General features: G+C 38.7%; 1 protein-coding gene across 1 annotated transcript in view; it reads left to right on the forward strand.

Moving 5' to 3' along the window:
* Nucleotides 1-6,976: 6,976 nt before the first annotated feature.
* The window catches only part of prickle1a (prickle homolog 1a), a 46,652-nt gene continuing 32,507 nt past the window's right edge, over nucleotides 6,977-21,121 (forward strand). The window contains exon 1 of the mRNA XM_067436016.1: nucleotides 6,977-7,249. The gene's annotated coding sequence lies outside the window, so the exon portion shown is untranslated. The remainder of the gene's footprint in view (nucleotides 7,250-21,121) is intronic.

Raw genomic sequence — 21,121 nt, forward strand, 5'->3', positions numbered from 1 at the left:
TGGATGTTTTCAAAGAACATTAATTTCATAACCTAATGGGAACATTAGCAAAACATATAGAACACGCACCATATTGCCAAAGGTTTTGGGATGCCTGCCTTTACCTGAACATCCCATTGTTAACCCGTGGGGTTTAATCTGGAGTCGGCCCACCCTCTCTAACAGCTCCAGCTCTTCTGGGAAGGCTTTCCTCAAGGTTCAGGAGTGTGTTTATGGGGATTTTTGCCCATTCTTCTAGAAGCTCATTTGTGAGGTCAGGCACTGATGTTGGACGAGAAGGCCTGGCTCTCAGTCTCCGCTCTAATTCATCCCAAAGCTGTTCTATCGGGTTGAGCTCAGGACTCTGTGCAGGCCAGTCCAGTTCCTCCACACCAAACTCCTCATCCATGTCTTTATGGAGCGACGCTTTGTGCACTGGAGCGCAGTCATGCTGGGACAGGAAGGGGCCGTCCCCAAACTGATCCCACAAAGTCGGGAGCATGAAATTGTCCAAATTGTCTTGGTGAAACATTAAGAGTTCCTTTCACTTGAACTAAAGGGCCAACTCCTGAAAAACAAACTCACCCCATAATCCCCCTTCACCAAAGTTTACACTTGGCACAATGCAGTCAGGCGACTCCCGTTCTCCTGGCGATGGCCAAACCCAGACTCGTCCATGTGATTGTCAGACTGAAGCGTGATTGGTCGCTCAGAGAACACGTCTCACTGCTCTAGAGTCCAGTGGCGGCTGCTTTACTCCACTGCATCCCACGCTTTGCATTGCTCTTGGTGATGTAAGGCTTGGATGAGCTGCTCGGCCATGGAAACCCATTCCATGAAGCTCTCTCCGCTGTTCTTGAGCTCATCTGAAGGCCACAGAAGTCTGGAGGTCTGGAGCTGTTGACTCTGTGACTTCTGCGCACTGTGACCCTCAGCATGTGCTGACCCCGCTCTGTGACTTATTGCACAGGTGTCAGCCTATCACGGTACCACGCTTGAGTTCACTGAGCTCCTGAGAGCGACCCATTCTTTCACTAATGTGTGTAGAAGCATGCTTGATTTATACACGTGGCCATGAAGGGATTGAACACCTGAACTTTGGAGGGGCATCCCAATACTTTTGGCAATATAGTGTATCTTGATTTAAGAATGTTTCGATATTTGAGCTAGAAAAGCTAAAAGTACTAATAAACTGGTGTTGTGCAGTGTATGAGGGGTCATGTGGAGGTTGTGACCCGTTGACCAGTTCTCTAGTTCAGCCTGTCCATCAAACGCTGCTTGATCTTAAGTTTGCGTCTCCACAGCAGACGGGGTTGTTTTAAATCAGCTTCATCTGCTGGATGTTATTCTGCCCTTCAGATAAAATTTCAAAGAGTCTTATTCGGGGAACATACAGATCCCGGATCAAAATGAAACGTCCCAAATCACAGTTCCTTTGTGGTTTGCAAATGCGAGTTATTCCTGCATCGGTAAATAAGCAGCAGGAGCTCTTAAAGGTGTCAGTCGGTCGTTCTGCTCACAGATATCATATCTTCAGACCTGATTTATCTGCCTGAAGACATGCTAACCCATTAGCCCCCTCGCACTCACTCTTATCTGAGGCTTATCTACGCTTTATCTGCCTCGATATTTATGGCAGAGCCTCGTAAAAATGCTTTCAACAACATGATTGAGTTGTAAACTAGCAAAGGCCTCCACTTACAGCGTTTTGTAATGGACTTTCCTTCTACTGTGTCATTTATCTTCAGATTTATAGGCTTCAAGAGAAGGACTAGCAACAATAAACCACAACATTAACAGCAACAACCAAAGACAGAACGTTCCCCTACCGTTGGTTACATTTTTGTTATTTTGGGGAACCAACTCTTAAGAATCATTCACACCAAGAACAATAACTATTAGGAGAACTATATTATCGTCCACACCAGTGCGTGATATCCTGTTTATTATAAAAGCTGAAGTTTTGACATTTTATAAACATATACATAATGTGTGTGTATATATTTATACACTGTATATATATGTATGTATATTATGCACAGTACACACACACACATATTATGTAAACATAATATTTTTCAATAAACTTTTATTTTGGATGCAATTAACCGCAATTAATAGATTTGACAGCACTACTGTAAAGATAACTATAGCGATAACTATAACGATAACTATAGCGATAATTTTAACGATAACTATAATGGTAACTATAGCGATAACTATAACAATAACTATAGCAATAACTATAACGATAACTATAATGATAACTATAGCGATAACTATAACGATAACTATAGCGATAACTATAGCGATAACTATAACGATAACTATAATGATAACTATAGCGTTAACTATAACGATAACTATAGCGATAACTATAACTATAACGGTAACTATAGCGATAACTATAACGATAACTATAGCGATAACTATAAAGATAACTATAGCAATAACTATAACGATAACTATAGCGATAACTATAGCGTTAACTATAACGATGACTATAGCGATAACTATAACGATAACTATAGCGATAACTATAACGATAACTATAGCGATAACTATAACTATAACGATAACTATAGCGATAACTATAATGATAACTATAGCGATAACTATAACGATAACTATAGCGATAACTATAGCAATAACTATAGCGTTAACTATAACGATAACTATAGCGATAACTATAATGATAACTATAGCGTTAACTATAATGATAACAATAGCGTTAACTATAATGATAACTATAGCGATAACTATAACGATAACTATAGCGATAACTATAACGATAACTATAGTGTTAACTATAACTATAACTATAGCGATAACTATAACGATAACTATAGCGATAACTATAACGATAACTATAGCGATAACTATAATGATAACTATAGCGTTAACTATAACGATAACTATAATGATAACTATAACGATAACTATAGCGATAACTATAATGATAACTATAGCGATAACTACAATGATAACTATAGAGATAACTATAATGATAAATATAGTGTTAATTATAATGATAACTAGCGATAACTATAATGATAACTATAGCGTTAACTATAATGATAACTATAGCGATAACTATAATGAAAACTATAGCAATTACTATAACGATAACTATAGCGATAACTATAACGATAACTATAGCGATAACTATAACGATAACTATAGCGATAACTATAAAGATAACTATAGTGATAACTTTAATGATAACCATGATGATAACTATGAAGATAACTATGACTATAACTATAGAGATAACTATAATGATAACCATGATGATAACTATACCGATAACTATACCGATAACTATAACGATAACTATAGCGATAACTATAAAGATAACTATAGCGATAACTTTACTGATAACCATGATGATAACTATGACTATGACTATAACTATAACGATAACTATAGCGATAACTATAACGATAACTATAGCGATAACTATAACGATAACTATAGCCATTACTATAAAGATAACAATAGCCATAACTTTAATGATAACCATGATGATAACTATGAAGATACCTATGACTATAACTGTAATGAAAACTATAGCAATTACTATAACGATAACTATAGCGATAACTATAACGATAACTATAGCAATAACTATAAAGATAACTATAGCGATAACTTTAATGATAACCATGATGATAACTATGAAGATAACTATGACTATAACTATAGAGATTACTATAACGATAACTATAGCGATAACTATAACGATAACTATAGCGATAACTATAACAATAACTATAGCGATAACTATAAAGATAACTATAGCGATAACTATAATGATAACCATGATGATAACTATAACGATAACTATAGCGATAACTATAGCGATAACTATAAAGATAACTATAGTGATAACTATAACGATAACTATAGCGATAACTTTAATGATAACTATAGCGATAACTTTAATGATAACCATGATGATAACTATGAAGATAACTATGACTATAACTATAGAGATTACTATAACGATAACTATAACTATAGCGATAACTATAAAGATAACTATAGCGATAACTATAATGATAACCATGATGATAACTATAACGATAACTATAGCGATAACTATAACGATAACTATAGTGATAACTATAACGATAACTATAGCGATAACTATAACGATAACTATAGCGATAACTTTAATGATAACCATGATGATAACTATGAAGATAACTATAGCGATAACTATAACGATAACTATAGCGATAACTATAACGATAACTATAGTGATAACTATAACGATAACTATAGCGATAACTATAACGATAACTATAGCGATAACTATAAAGATAACTATAGCGATAACTTTAATGATAACCATGATGATAACTATGAAGATAACTATGACTATAACTATAGCGATAACTATAGCGATAACTATAACGATAACTATAGCGATAACTATAATGATAACCATGATGATAACTATAAAGATAACTATATATTACTATAACTAAGGTACATTATATGTATATAACTATACATTATAGTTATGTGTATCATCCTTTCTGTGAATATTATTTGTATTTTGTTTTAAAAACACAAACTAGCATTCCCAGAACTTTTCAGCAAGGTTTTTTATATAAGAAGAACGTTCTCTAAATGTTCTCTACTGGTTATTTTTAGGTTTTAGTCATAAACCATAAGCTTAACCTTTCACAGTATTTTATTTACATGGAAGAGTAATTCATTTTCAGACTGAACCAATTAGCCGGTCAGGATTAGTGTGGGTCGGTCAGCGGGAGCGTGAAACTGTCGAACACATTTCCACTAATGACACACTGGACTGTGAAAGCGTGAGCGAGCGCTTCCGCCACCTGATTCACGACGTGTGCACTGAAAGTTTAATCCCTTAAATAAGATTGAGAGCTCAGAGCGTCTCCCACAGGGTAAGCGCTCCAACAAACTCTTGCTAATTAGGCAAAGATGCCATTTTGCCGTGGACCACTTCCCAACGTCCCACTGGAGAACCAGCTCAAGTTCTTCATCTCCTGCCGGGATTCTCCTCCTCTTTCCTCCCCCTTCATCCCTAGATGCGTTTTTATCTTTGAATGGAAATCTAAAGCTGTTTTCCCCTTCTTCTTTTTTTACCCCTTCCAATAATTAATTGAGAGTTTTCCGGTGTGAAAATGGCTCTTGGCTGAAGGATAATGGCAGTGTGGTTTGTTTGGCTGCACTACTTATGCCATATGAACTTAACAAATGCAAAAAAAAGTCCCAAAAATGAAAACAACAGAAGCTCAAAATGTTCACTTTGATTTAGCGTGTAGCCCAGAAGAAAAACAAACCCTCACTCAACCTGGGCTATTAAATAAACTGGTCACTAGATTTGAAGTAATCGACCGGATTGTCCTCCAAAAGAGCGATGCTGTTGCACAGTTTACTCAGGAAATCTCTAGAATAAACAAAGCCAGGAAAGCAAGCAAACAGAAGGAGCCGAACGCCAGTCCACCATCAAACATCAGCTAATCAGACCTCAAACCTGAAGTCCTGAACGCTTGTTTGCTCGAGCTGCTGCTGTACAGCGTCGCAGATTGACCAACGAGTTTGTATTACTAAAGCAAACATGCTTTAGCTTTACTGCATAAATGCCAGCATGCTTTAATTCAATATAAGCTCATGAACTGGTGCAGAGTTTCAGTGCAGAGTTTCTCAATTTTAAAGCATAAAACTGACTTTTTATGCTTTAAAATTGGGACTAAGTCACTTTTTTGGAATAAATATAAATTTAAAATATAATTTTTTTTTGTATTTTAAAAAGAACGCTTTTTTGGCATATTCTCATGACATTTACCCAACTTGACCTCCATATTCTCATGCACTTAACAGGTTTTCTCTTTACCCCCCAAAAAAGTATTGGGCCGCCCCTCCAGATCACTGAGTTCAGGTGTTCAATCCCTTCTTGGCCACAGGTGTATAAATCAAGCATGCAGACGCTTCTACACACATTAGTGTAAGAATGGGTCGCTCTCAGGAGCCGCCACTGGACTCTAGAGCAGTGAGACGTGTTCTCTGAGCGACCAATAACGCTTCAGTCTGACAATCACATGGACGAGTCTGGGTTTGGCGGTCGCCAGGAGAACGGGACTCGCCTGACTGCATTGTGCCGAGTGTAAAGTTTGGTGGAGGGGGGTTATGGGGTGATGTTTTTTTTCAGGGGTTGGCCTCTTAGTTCCAGTGAAAGGAACTCTTAATGCTTCACCAAGACATTTTGGACAATTTCATGCTCCCGTCTTTGTGGGATCAGTTTGTGGACGGCCCCTTCCTGTCCCAGCATGACTGCGCTCCAGTGCACAAAGCGTCGGCCCATAAAGACATGGATGAGGAGTTTGGTGTAGAGGAACTTGACTGGCCTGCACAGAGTCCTGAGCTCAACCCGATAGAACAGCTTTGGGATGAATTAGAGCGGAGACTGAGAGCCAGGCCTTCTCGTCCAACATCAGTGCCTGACCTCACAAATGAGCTTCTAGAAGAATGGGCAAAAATCCCCATAAACACACTCCTAAACCTTGAGGAAAGCCTTCCCAGAAGAGCTGGAGCTGTTAGAGAGGGTGGGCCGACTCCAGATTAAACCCCACAGATTAACAATGGGATGGCATTAAAGCTCATGTGCATGTAAAGGCAGGCGTCCCAAAACATTTGGCAATATAGTTTACATTTAGAGGAAAACAAAAATGACTGAAGATATTAAATCTGCCAATGGGGTCAGAAAAAGAAAGTTTTTAATATTTCTTCTGGCTAGGATACATAAACTCATAAACCTACTTTATTTTTATTATTATTATTTTTTTTTTAACCTAATCTCTTCAGTCATTTTGCGTCTCCATTAATGTATGTTGATTTAAGAATATTTAGATATTTGTTCTTGAAAACAAAACAGAAATGCTAAGTAAGGGAAATATTTTGCACTGTAGAACTTCAGAAATTGCACGCGTATTACGCAGCCGTCTGTGCGCGCGTTGCGTCATGTGACACGCGGACGCGCCGCGCGCTTTAGGTACGCGAACCTCCCCAACACACACACACACTTACAGAGCTCACACACACACACACGCTCGTTCCCCTCATCCGAGTGTGTTTCAGATATGCAGTTTAAAGCTCCGGATCAGCAGTGACCGACGCGCGGAGATTTTACCGACGCCAAGAGCGCGAGCGCGGATCTGCTCGGCGAATAACGAGGATTTGTGCTGGAAACGGGATTGGTTGTTTTGGGTCGGACAGGAGAAATATTCGGGTAAGTTCTGATGTTTAGCGTTTCATGCGTGTGTGAAAGACTTGTGCTCTATAATGGATACAGTATAACTGGGTCTGTTTAGCTTTTTGTAACATTTGCATTCAGAGACAAGCTCAGACTGATGTCTAATGTTATTCGGGGCGTTTTGTTTTGAAGTCTGGAAAAACTCTGTGGAAAAGCTCAAAGGAAAAGTGTCCCAAGAGCTTCTGGTCTATTTCTAAACTCATTATCCAGGTCATTTTCTACAGAAATGGCTGTGAAGTTGCCAGATACACTGAAGGGTTTCTTGCGTGTGTGTTTGGACTCAGCTGTGCCTGTCACTTCAGTGACAACTGCTCCGTCCCAAACACTGAGTTATCTGCCATCTCCAGGGTTCTGATCCTAATCTTAATCCAGAGTTTTCCATCAGACTCCTCAGGGGCTGTTCTTTGCTGTTCCTCATTGATCTGTACCGCTGCCTCTTTCCAGAATCCGTGGGAAAAGATCAGTGCAAAAATGACACTTCTGTCATCATTTAGGCTACTCGTCCTCAGCTCTTTCTGCCACAGAACAACAACAAAAAAGAAGGTAATTGTGGCTTTTCATATCACAACTTTTCCTCACAATTTAGAGTTTATATCTCACAATTTGGACTTTCTTCAAAATTGCAAGATATAAGCTCATAACTGAGAAAAGTCAGAATTGCGAACTCAGAAATCAGAGATAATTGCCAAAGTTTTGATATTTCCACTCAAAATTCCAAGAAAAAAGTCCAAATAGCAAGATTTAAACTCCAAATTCATAAGAAATAAGTCAGAATTGGGAGACTTAAACTCAGATTTTCAGAGAAAAATTGCGAGATTTAGGCTGCATTCACGTGCTATCAGAAGATTCTGACTTCTGAAGTCGTGATTACGAGATAATTGCATTCAAGTTTCAAAATGTCAGGGCTTTCATGTGAAATTTTTACCAAGGAAACTTGTCTTTACAATTTAAGCAGCATTAAACTACTAAGAATTCAGAGAAAAATGTTGTAATTGCGAGATTCAAACTCAGAATTAAGAGGAATTTTTTTGTGGAATTATGACATAAAAAGTTGCAATTACCATTTTTACTGTTTTATTCCGTGGCGGAAGCAAGCAGAAGAATTGACTCAAGAATGAACTACAGTGCATATGGGCTACATTTATGATACTTTTATGGGTGTTATTTTTAGGAGCTTGATAGTCATGTTAGCCTATTCATTGTATGAAAAAAATGCTGCATGAAGAATTTCCAGAACACCTCTTTAGTTTTCCACTGAAGAACGGCAGTCAAACAGGTTTGGAGCGGCGTGGCGGCGAGTAAAAGATGATGTTTTACTGTGATAAGCGCAGTTTGAGCCAGAAGGGAAGTTGAAATCAGCTTTACCGGGGTACAGTAGGAGTTTATCTTCACTCATATCTATGACAGCAGTCATGAAGCCGTTTGCTCTGATGCCAGCTGGCAGAGTTTGGCCCCACAGGGGACCCCAAATGTCAACAGGACTCTGTTTCCATATGTAGACGCATTCACCAACACCAGGCTTTGAGAGACACATTCTCTCTTCACCCCCTTGAACTGGGATTGAGACGAGTGAGGCCTTAAAAGCCATCAGGAGAAACTGCCATTGATGCATGCTTGAAATAATTACTGATCTTTTAGAGCTCAGGGTGTTAAACGCCTCTTAGTGATGATGGTGAAGTAGTTTAAGATGGTGGCGCTCTCTTGTGGTGCTGAGAGGCGATGCATGCAGACTGTGTTTTAGTGAATCTTGCAATCCTTAGTGTGTTTAAACTTCTTTAGTGGCTTTTCTTCTTTATTTAAACCAGTGTTTCTTCAGAAGAGGTCTGAGGCTCTCAGCAAACTTACAATTAATGATGATTTAAACTCAAGCTTAGACAACTAAAACTCAAGATGGTTCTGATTTTAATTCCCCCCGTCAGCAGCTGTTTTCTGTCTCTGAAGAACCACGAATCACACGGAAAACCTTACTTTAAAAGTGATTGCTATACCTGGAAATGTCATGGAACTGTAATAATGAATATGCAGATTTGTAGTTGTCGGTAGTTATTGGGTAGAAATTGTGAGTAAAAATATAAAATTGCAAGTTTTAACTCACTGAAAAATACAGAAGTGCAAGTTTTAAATTAGAATTCAGAAAAAATGTCAGAATTCCAAGAAAAATGATAGAAAACTCAGAATTTCAGGAAAAATATAGAATTGCAAGTTTTAAACTCAGAATTTCAGGAAAAAATATAGAATTGCAAGTTTTAAACTCAGAATTTCAGGAAAAAATATAGAATTGCAAGATTCAAATTCAGAATTTCAGGAAAAAATAAAGAATTGCAAGTTTTAAACTCAGAATTTCAGGAAAAATATAGAATTGCAATATTCAAATTCAGAATTTCAGGAAAAAATATAGAATTGCACGTTTTAAACTCAGAATTTCAGGAAAAAATATAGAATTGCACGTTTTAAACTCAGAATTTCAGGAAAAAATATAGAATTGCAAGTTTTAAACTCAGAATTCAGAGAAAAAATATAGAATTGCAAGTTTTAAACTCAGAATTCAGGAAAACAATTTAGGATTGCAAGATTCAAACTCAGAATTTCAGGAAAAAATAAAGAATTGCAAGTTTTAAACTCAGAATTTCAGGAAAAAATATAGGATTGCAAGATTCAAACTCAGAATTTCAGGAACAAATATAGAATTGCAAGATTCAAACTCAGAATTTCAGGAACAAATATAGAATTGCAAGATTCAAACTCAGAATTTCAGGAACAAATATAGAATTGCAAGATTCAAATTCAGACTTTCCGGAAAAAATAAAGAATTGCAAGTTTTAAACTCAGAATTCAGAGAAAAAATATAGAATTGCAAGTTTTAAACTCAGAATTCAGAGAAAAAATATAGAATTGCAAGTTTTAAACTCAGAATTCAGGAAAACAATTTAGGATTGCAAGATTCAAACTCAGAATTTCAGGAAAAAATAAAGAATTGCAAGTTTTAAACTCAGAATTTCAGGAAAAAATATAGGATTGCAAGATTCAAACTCAGAATTTCAGGAACAAATATAGAATTGCAAGATTCAAACTCAGAATTTCAGGAACAAATATAGAATTGCAAGATTCAAACTCAGAATTTCAGGAACAAATATAGAATTGCAAGATTCAAATTCAGACTTTCCGGAAAAAATAAAGAATTGCAAGTTTTAAACTCAGAATTCAGAGAAAAAATATAGAATTGCAAGTTTTAAACTCAGAATTCAGAAATTTTATCAGAATTTGCAAGATTTAAACTCACAACAACAACAACAACAAAAAGAGTAATTTCAATGAATAGTTTAAGTTAGGAATCTCATAACCTCAGGATTTCTGAAATGTAATTATTTTAGTTTAGTGATCATTTTAGAGGAGCTTTGAATACTGTAGTGGACTTATTCGGCATTAGATCTGTTCAGTTCATGAGGCGTGTCGGATTGCTTGTGTTTAGTAACAAAGGCAATAAGAAAAACAACCCTTTTTTGCTTTCAAATAAATTATTTATAAAATTATAGATAAAACATTTGTATTATTTCTGTGCATTTCCTCAGAAAATGTGCATCAACAACCGACATTAGTTCAAATAACAGCTTAGTATGCAAACCACACAATACAAAATAAAGATAATTGCGACTTTTCATTTCCCAGTTCTGTTTGTATAGTTTATAGCTCGTAAAAAAAGTCTTAATTCTTCTCATAATTGTGAAATAAAAACAAAAAAACTGTTTTTTATTTTTGCTTCCGTGGCAGAAACAGGCTTTGACTAGCAAATGCATGCCTCTTGTCACCTGTCATGTAAGAGTGTTGGCAGTCTGCAACTATGATCATGTTAATGTGGATGTTCAGCGTGAGAGTCCAGCCTCAGACGGAGTGTGTTGAGTGTGAGACTGGAGTTTGAGCCAGTGTGTGTTGATTTAATGCCTCACACACAGAGCGGCGCTTGTGTCGAACCCAAACCCTCCGGCAGGCTTTATAGAGCCGCTGAGAGACGGCACGCGTGGAGGGCGACTGGACGTCTGAAGAGAGAATAAAGCGTCTTTCATGGCCGAGCGCAGGACTGGCCACGCATTGAGATCATGGCAGAATGATGGGATTTATGACATGAACAGCAGCGAAACTGACTGCTGTGAGCATTGAGCTTTCGTTGTTCATGTTGATGAAGAATAGTGAAGCTCATTTAGGCTTCTTCCTCTGTGTTTCTGTCAGCTTTTCTCAGCACAAATATCTAAACCTTCTTCAATCAAGACACATTTACTCGAGAAGTAAAATGAGTAATGCTTAATTCAGTTTATTGATATTTGTTCTGACCCCATTGGCAGATATTTTTCTCGTTTTAAGCTCAAACTTGCTTGTTGATGGCTTTTCCTTAATATCTTGTCATTTTGCTTCTCTGGTAAATGTATCTTGAAGAACATCAGTTCTTTGCAGTGTAAATTATGAGGGTAATGGTTTCAAAGTTGATGTATTTTTTTATCATCTGAAGCATGCTGTACTTTAATACTGCTACAAGCACACACAAACACACGTTTGAGCCAGGTTTATTTAACACAGTTTCACTTTCAGTAAATTAGTTTAGGCTTGCCTTTGAAAATGTTGTTTGTAAGGACACTATACATTATACGGAAGAGGATTAGGGCCAAGCAATAAAAAAATTAAATAAAAAACATCCTGAGATTAAAGTCATTATAATGAGAGAATAAACTCCTTATATTACAAAAAAAAAACGAAATACAATGTTGAGAAGAAAATTATTACATTTAAAGTATAAAGTCATTGTGTTTCAAGAAAAAACTTGAAAAAATTAGTTTAAAAAAGATTTTTTTTTGAGAATAAACATCAAATTTTGAGAATAAAGTCGAAATAAAATATTCTCTGTGTAATAAAATAAAAAATATAAATAAAATTTCACTGTGTTTCGACAACAAAAAGAGAGAAAAGTAGAAAAAAACAACATTTTGAGAATAGTCGTGTTTCCACCAAAAAAAAAAAAAAATTGGGTGGAAAAAGTGTAAATAAAATGTTGAGAATAAACATTAAATTGAGAATAAAGTTGTTGTGTTTTGACAACAAACTTACATTTATATTAAATAAAATATAAAATATTCTTCATTTTGTTTATTCTCATCAGTCGTTGTGTTTTGACAACAAAAAAATGCAAATTTTAAGAAAAAAAAGTTGAAATAAAATGTAGAGATAATCTGAGAATAAAGTCGTCGTGTTTCAGGAAAAAAAACGTGTAAAATGTTGAGAAAAAAATAGAAAAGTGTTTTGTTGAACACAACTTTATTTGCAAAATTTAATACATTTATTCTCAACATTTCATTTAGACTTTTTTTCCCAAAATGATATTTATTTATTTATTTATTTATTTATTTATTTATTTATTTATTTATTTATTTATTTATTTATTTATTTATTTATTTATTTATTTATTTATTTATTTATATTTTTATTTTTTGTGGAAAGACTTTAATTTACGTTTTTTGTTGTCGAAACACAGCAACTTTGTTGAGAATAAACGTAACATTTTAATCATTGTAATTTAAATATTGCATTGCCAGGTTTTGAACAGTATATTAAATGTAATACCAGGAAGAACAGAACTTTGGACAAATGCTATGGTAATTTAAAACATGCATACACAGCCATAGCTAAACCACCTCTGTCAAATTCCGACCATAACACTGTCCATTTGATCCCTATATACAAGACAGCCCTAAAGAGCTGTAAACCCTTGGTTAAATCCATTAATGTATGGTCAGAAGACGGCATAGAAACATTGAAAGGTTGTTTCTTATCCACTGACTGGGATATTTTCTCTACGGAGTCAAACTTGGACAATGCCACAGAATCTACCACAGATTATATAAAATTCTGTGTAGACACTATTATCCCAAAACGTAAAATAAAAATATATCCCAACAACAAACCATATATCACAAAGGAGGTGAAGGACTGCATAAATAGGAAAAAACTAGCATTTAAGGCAAAAGATCATTTACAACTTAAAACTGTACAAAGGGAGTTGAACCAGAGGCTCAGGGAAGCGAAGGAACATCATAGGGAGTCGATAGAGGTAAACCTCCAAAAAATGAACTCAAAACAATTATGGGACTCAATGAAAACCGTTACTAACATGAAACCCACAAGGAAATATTTACATGTTGGGGATGAACTGGCTAAAGCTAATGAATTGAACTATTTTTATGGGAGGTTTGACATTCATAATGTCTCAGCGGAATGTGACATGGTGCTTGATAGTGTTGCTATTGATGATGCTGATAGGCTTGAGATCAACAATAAATCCATCAATAAGGTTTTTAAGCAAATCAATGTAAATAAAGCAACAGGCCCGGATGGCATTTCTGCTTTTCTACTAAGAACATTTGCAGATGAACTGACGCCTGCATGGTGTCCTATCTTCCAGAGGTCCCTACACTCTCACACTGTACCCACACAATGGAAAAAGGCAATCATAACACCGGTCCCTAAGAAATCCCACCCACTGGAGAATAATGATTTCAGACCCATTGCTTTAACTTCTGTTGTAATGAAGTGTATGGAAAAGCTCATTGTGAGCAAATTACAGATGGATGTAGGCCCACAGTTAGATCCTTTCCAGTTCGCTTACAAACGACAGAGAGGCACTGATGATGCGATCAACAGTATAGTGCATCTAGTGACTAAACATCTTGAGAACCCTAGAGCCTACGCTAGATTACTGTTTGTGGACTTTACCTCAGCCTTTAATACATTGCAGCCCCATGTTCTCTTACAGACACTGCAGCGGTTGAGTGTCAACCCATTCATTATTAGGTGGTACCATTCATTTCTGACCAATCGTAGTCAGCAGGTCAGTATAAATGGGACGTTGTCTGAACCTATGACCATCAGCACTGGCGCCCCTCAAGGATGTGTTAGTTCCCCAGTCCTGTTCACACTGTACACTAATGAATGTACATGCAGGACTGCTAACAACTACATGATTAAATTCTCTGATGACACAGCTATCCTGAGTTTAATATCAGACGCAACGGATTTAATAGCATATAAACATGAGATCCAGAATTTTGTTCAGTGGTGTGACAAACACTCTCTTACAATCAATATTAAGAAAACAATGGAGATGGTGTTCGACCCCAAATCCATTGGTGACCATTCACTAATGGTCATCAATGATCAGAATATAGTCCAAGTTGATTCTTACAGATATTTGGGCATATTCATTGACAGTAAACTGACATGGAGTGTCCATATAGAAAGTATCTGTACTAGGGTCCAACAACGATTACATTTTCTTCGTAGGCTCAGGGTTTTTGGTGTTCAGCAGAAAGTGTTGTTTCTTTTTTACCATGCTGTAATTGAGAGCATTATGAGATATGGCATCGCAGCTTGGTTTGGCAACCTCAGTGTACAGTTGAAAGCCCAGATTACACGGCTAACACTGAGAGCCATGAAAATCATGGGAGTTGAGCAGCATCACACACTTCAGGCCGTCTATGATGAAACAGTTATCAGACAGGCCCAAAAAATTATATCTGACCCCACTCATATCCTTCATCATGAGTACCAGCTACTTCCCTCGGGAAGACGCTTTAGAGTCCCTAAGTGCAGACTCAACCGCTTTAAGAACTCCTTTGTACCCCTGTCTATTATAGCCTTAAATAAGCATTAAGGTTACCTCTGAGATGTATTTTAAATTTTAGAACTGTAGTTTAAAGGGCAATGTGCAGTTGGTTGTTTGATTGTAGTTTGTATATGTATTGCAGATATTGTGTGCGTGTGTGTAAAGTGCGTGTGTACAAGTGACATTCATGCATTTATTTATTTACGTATTTATTATTATTTATTTTTTTATACAGCAGACAGTGTTTTTGTATGTGTCCAAGACAAATTTCCTTCGGGATAATAAAAGGTCAATCAATCAATCAATCAATCAATCAATCAATTGAGAATATTTTATTTCAACTTTATTCTCAATTTTATGTTTATTCTCAACATTTTATTTCAACGTTTGACGTTTCAACGTTGACTTTATTCTTGAAATGTAATAATTTTCTTCTCAACATTGTATTTGCTATTTTGTTTTTGAAATGTAACGAGTTTAATCCCTCATTATAATGACTTTAATCTCAGGATGGTTTTATTTCATTCGTATTGGTTGGCTCTAATCCTGTCCTTATAAATCCATGTTTATATTCCTGTTCTGAATAGTGTTCAAATGAAAGGGTTTGCTGTGTAGTGACAGGAACTAAAACACATTTACAGTGTTTAGATTACATTATTGCAGAATGTAGTAATAAAATAAAAGACTTATCTGTGATTTATTGAATTTTTTTTTCTTCTCTTAACAATGCAACTTTCACCGAGTGTGACTTGTTTTCTGGACAATACGGAATTTTAAAGTCAAGTTTCTTCCATATTTTGTCTTATATCAAGTGAAACGCTTCTCAAACAAGAACAAATGCAGGGCGGGGCTTGAGCAAATGCAAGGCGGGGCTTGAGCAAATGCAGGGCGGGGCTTGAGCAAATGCAGGGCGGGGCTTGAGCAAATGCAGGGCGGGGCTTGATCAAATGCAGGGCGGGGCTTGAGCAAATGCAGGGCGGCGCTTGATCAAATGCATGGCGGGGCTTGATCAAATGCATGGCGGGGCTTGATCAAATGCAAGGAGGGGCTTGATCAAATGCAGGGCGGGGCTTGATCAAATGCAGGGCGGGGCTTGATCAAATGCAGGACGGGGCTTGATCAAATGCAGGACGGGGCTTGATCAAATGCAGGTCGGGGCTTGATCAAATGCAGGACGGGGCTTGATCAAATGCAGGACGGGGCTTGATCAAATGCAGGACGGGGCTTGATCAAATGCAGTGCGGGGCTTGAGGAAATGCAGGGCGGGGCTTGATCAAATGCAGGGCGGGGCTTGATCAAATGCAGGGCGGGCCTTGATCAAATGCAGGACGGGGCTTGATCAAATGCAGGACGGGGCTTGATCAAATGCAGGACGGGGCTTGATCAAATGCAGGACGGGGCTTGATCAAATGCAGGGCGGGGCTTGATCAAATGCAGGGCGGGGCTTGATCAAATGCAGGACGGGGCTTGATCAAATGCAGGACGGGGCTTGATCAAATGCAGGACGGGGCTTGAGCAAATGCAGGACGGGGCTTGAGCAAATGCAGGGCGGGGCTTGAGCAAATGCAGGGCGGGGCTTGAGCAAATGCAGGGCGGGGCTTGATCAAATGCAGGACGGGGCTTGATCAAATGCAGGACGGGGCTTGATCAAATGCAGGACGGGGCTTGAGCAAATGCAGGGCGGGGCTTGATCAAATGCAGGGCGGGGCTTGATCAAATGCAGGACGGGGCTTGATCAAATGCAGGGCGGGGCTTGATCAAATGCAGGACTGGGCTTGATCAAATGCAGGGCGGGGCTTGATCAAATGCAGGACGGGGCTTGAGCAAATGCAGGGCGGGGCTTGAGCAAATGCAGGACGGGGCTTGATCAAATGCAGGGCGGGGCTTGATCAAATGCAGGACTGGGCTTGATCAAATGCAGGGCGGGGCTTGATCAAATGCAGGGCGGCGCTTGATCAAATGCAGGGCGGGGCTTGATCAAATGCAGGGCGGGGCTTGATCAAATGCAGGGCGGGGCTTGAGCAAATGCAGGGCGGGGCTTGATCAAATGCAGGGCGGGGCTTGAGGAAATGCAGGGCGGGGCTTGATCAAATGCAGGGCGGGGCTTGAGGAAATGCAGGCGGGCTTCATTGTGTCTGTAGGGAATTGTGATTGGATGGTTGTGGTTTGCTATTGGTGAGTGTGAGTTATTCTGACTCAAGAGACGCATTAATTATGAAATATTCCATAAAAAACAAGAATTGTCAGATTTGATGTCATGCTGACTTTAACACACATTCCTGCTCTTATTACGAGTGTCTGATTATTCCAAAGGAAAACTAGCTTGTCTTCCTGCATTCCTCATCCTGACGCCTATCACCACCTCCTGCCCTAATATCCCATTTCACTGGGAAATATGTTCGATTATGGAAATATAATGCATTTCATGTTGACTTTAATCAGGCAGGAACAGTCCGAGCTGATTTCCTCTGGCTGTGCGAGTGATAAAAGCCTCATTAGCCGAGACTTTCTCAAGGATTATTGGCAAAGCGCTGCCAGGATTCGGCTCAGGCCTCATTAGCACACGGGCCGCTGGGATCAATCCCAGGCTGATTATATTTGGCGATCGGGATCTGACACATGCTACGCATTATTCCGGCCGGATTACGGGAGGCTGTGTGTGTGTGTGTGTGTGTGTGTGTGTGTGAGAGGCAGCGGATGGGGATATTTAAGAATAATGAAGAGAGAGTTCCAGCTGATAATGACCCTGGTGTGTGTGTGTGTGTGTTCATGTACTGTATGCGGATGTGGTGAGCAGAGGTCAGAGGTCACACTACAGGTGAGTCAATATTGACAGAATGACACGGTGAGGACAGAACATGATTCAGAGACTGTGTGCGTGTGTGTGTGTGTGTTCAGATGGACGGAGGTGATCAAAGAGGAGTTTGTTTGGAAGGATCACACCGTCTTCCTGCTTGAGGCTGAAAAAAAAACATTAGAACAGCGGAAAACCAGATGTACACACACACACACACACACACACACATATTCACAAATACAGTCGCACAAACACATACACACACTGAGACACGCTCTCTCTCACTCACACTGACACATACACACACACACACACACACACACTGAGACACGCTCTCTCTCACTCACACTGACACACACATACACACACACACTGAGACACGCTCTCTCTTCTCTCACACTGACATACACACGCACACACACACACTGAGACACGCTCTCTCTCACTCACACTGACACACACACACACACACACACACACACACACACACACACACACACACACGCTCTCTCTCTCTCACACTGGTGTGTGTGAGTGTCTTCAGTGGAGTTAGTGTGTGTGTGTGTCTTCAGTGGAGTGTGTGCGTGTGTGTCTTCAGTGGAGTTAGTGTGTGTGTGTCTTCAGTGGAGTGTGTGTGTGTGTGTCTTCAGTGGAGTGTGTGTGAGTGTCTTCAGTGGAGTTAGTGTGTGTGTGTCTTCAGTGGAGTGTGTGTGTGTGTGTGTCTTCAGTGGGTGTGTGTGTCTTCAGTGGAGTGTGTGTGTGTGTGTCTTCAGTGGGTGTGTGTGTCTTCAGTGGAGTGTGTGCGTGTGTGTCTTCAGTGGAGTGTGTGTGTGTCTTCAGTGGAGTGTGTGTGTGTCTTCAGAGGTGTGTGTGTGTGTGGAGTGGCTCTTTCTCCATTGATTTACACTTGAATTTGGATCAAAGGTTGTGAAGGGGCTGAGCTTTAGGGCCAGTAAAGTGAAACGTGACTCAAAGGGGCCACTGTAGGCCCAGAGGTCAGAGGTCACCGGCCTCACACCTTTAAACCAAAGCCACGGTCAGGTCCATGATGAGCGGCTAATGAAGCCGCTTTGAGGACTGTGGGTCGTTTGGTTAACGAGAGCCCTCATCAGAGATCTGAAGCTGGATCTGGGCCTCTTTCCTCTGGATTCTGACTTTACTGCCTCTCTTAATGATTTAAATTGTGCCCAATTAAGTGCGTCTGAACTGCAGACGCTAAACGAGTGCAGCGGAGCGTGAGCTCAATGATCTGCGTATGAAGAGCTGTGATGGAGTCCTAATGAGCCCACGCTGGGGACGGGCTTCTCCAAGATGCACTTACTAGATCAGAAAAATGACAATTTGTTTCTTGTTTTCTGGGGATAAATATCTAAATATATCTAAAATAATATCTAAAAATATCTAAAACAGGCAAAATGATCTGCCAATGGGGTGAGAAAAATAATCTTATTTCTGATTGAAATCTTGTTTCTTGTTTCCGTCCCAATCAGAAATAAGATTATTTTTCTCACCCCATTGGCAGATCATTTTGCCTGTTTTAAGCAAAAACTCTCTTCATTTAGATATATTCCCCCAGAAAACAAGAACAATATCTCATGTCGCTTTACCGATCTAGTAAATGCATCTTGATTTAAGAATTGTTAGATATTTAGACTAGAAACAAGAAAAAAATACTGAGTAAGAAGAGCATTTTTTGCAGTAATAATATTAAATATATGAATTATCATAAATATATTTTAAATATAAATAAAAATTATTTATAAACCATCGGTCATGTTTCACAGCTTTGAATTCGTGTTAATTTTTACTGCCCTTAATTTAAAGCGCTTTTTTAGCGTTCGTGGCTTCGAGACTGTTCTCCAAGATGGCTGCCGTCTATAATCGCGTAATGTACCGTCTTTATAAAGTATCTTCTTATTAAACTGTTTGTACTCTTACAGTTCTCAGTGCTTCAGGTCTGCATGTAGGGACCCTCATCATGCTGCCGTGTTAGTGTGAGGCTATTTTGAGCTGTTAGTGGTATTAACTAGCGGTTTAATTTCACTTATTGTCTGCCCCATACACTCGCGTTATAAGCTAATCTGTGTTTAGAGATAAAACTCTTTACATTCGAGTTCCATGAAAACGCATCCCAGAGAACGATCTACTCAGTAACCATCTGTTCATTACCCCTAGGTTCATTTCTCACCGGAGTTGTACTTTAAGTAAAAAATTCAGATGTTCTTAAGAAAATATTTGAGAACCTCTTAAGAATTTGCACTTAGGAACATTCTTACGAACCTCTTAGAACTTATTTTAAGCATTTTCTTAACTTCTTCCTTAAGAACATTTTCGTGAATCCGGCCCCTGAACATGTCTACAGTATTAAAGTTAAAACTGTTCATTTAAATGAGCATAAAGGTCCTGTTCTTCGCGATTCCATCTTTCAAACTTTAGTTAGTGTGTAATGTTTCTGTTAGAGCATAAATAATACCTGTAAAATTATAAAGCTCAGAGTTCAATGCCAAGCGAGATATTTTATTTAACAGAAGTTCCCTTTCAAAGCCGACAGCGAGCGGCCGGTCTGGACTACAGCGCTGCACTTCCTGCTGTGATGACGTCACTAGAGCCGTCTGTTGACGAACCCTCCGCCCACAAGAACACGCAAAATAGGGGGCGTGGTCTCGTTGCTCTCCCACGTGGAGAAGAGCGCATTCAGCGCTGTCATCGCCCCGTTATGGGAAGAGGCGGGACCTTTCCGGGGAAAGTGCGCTAAGCTGCTGTCCAATCACAACACGGGAAGCGCTGGCCCAATCAGAACTCGTTACGTGTTTCTGAAGGAGGGACTTCATAGAGCAAGGAAATCATCAGGCCGTTTGTAGGACAGAGGAAACAGCGCTGGACAGATAAGGCAACTGTGTGGAAAATACTCGAAACATGAACTCATGTTATATTGCACACTGTAAACATAATCAAAGCTTCGAAAACACACGAAGAACGGGACCTTTAAAGACAGTAAAAAATGTATTTAACAAGCATCAATTAAACAAATGGCCGTGCTGTATACTTTTCTCATTTAAATATATATTTTTATACATTTTACTATTTAAAAAAAAATCTAATACATTTTTTATTGCATTACAGTAATGAGAACTGAAGGTAAATGTTGAATGTAAATGTAATAAAAGTGGTGTAATCTATCCTAACGGCCCTGAAGCGGCAGCAGAATAAGGTCTCCTGATGGTTTGTGGAGCTTGAGCGGCAGGTTTCCTCCAGGGCCGCTTTAACAGCTCAACTAAAGAGCTGATTGCCAGTCTCTGTCTTTGTTGTGTAAGTAAACCGTTACATTGACACTAAACCGTCAGCAGCACAAAAGCCCACTCGACCTCAATGCCCTCAGTGTGTGTGTGTGTGTGTGCAGACGGTC

This window comes from Pseudorasbora parva, chromosome 25 (assembly GCF_024679245.1).
Source record: "Pseudorasbora parva isolate DD20220531a chromosome 25, ASM2467924v1, whole genome shotgun sequence".
In the NCBI taxonomy this organism is placed as follows: Eukaryota; Metazoa; Chordata; class Actinopteri; order Cypriniformes; family Gobionidae; genus Pseudorasbora; species Pseudorasbora parva.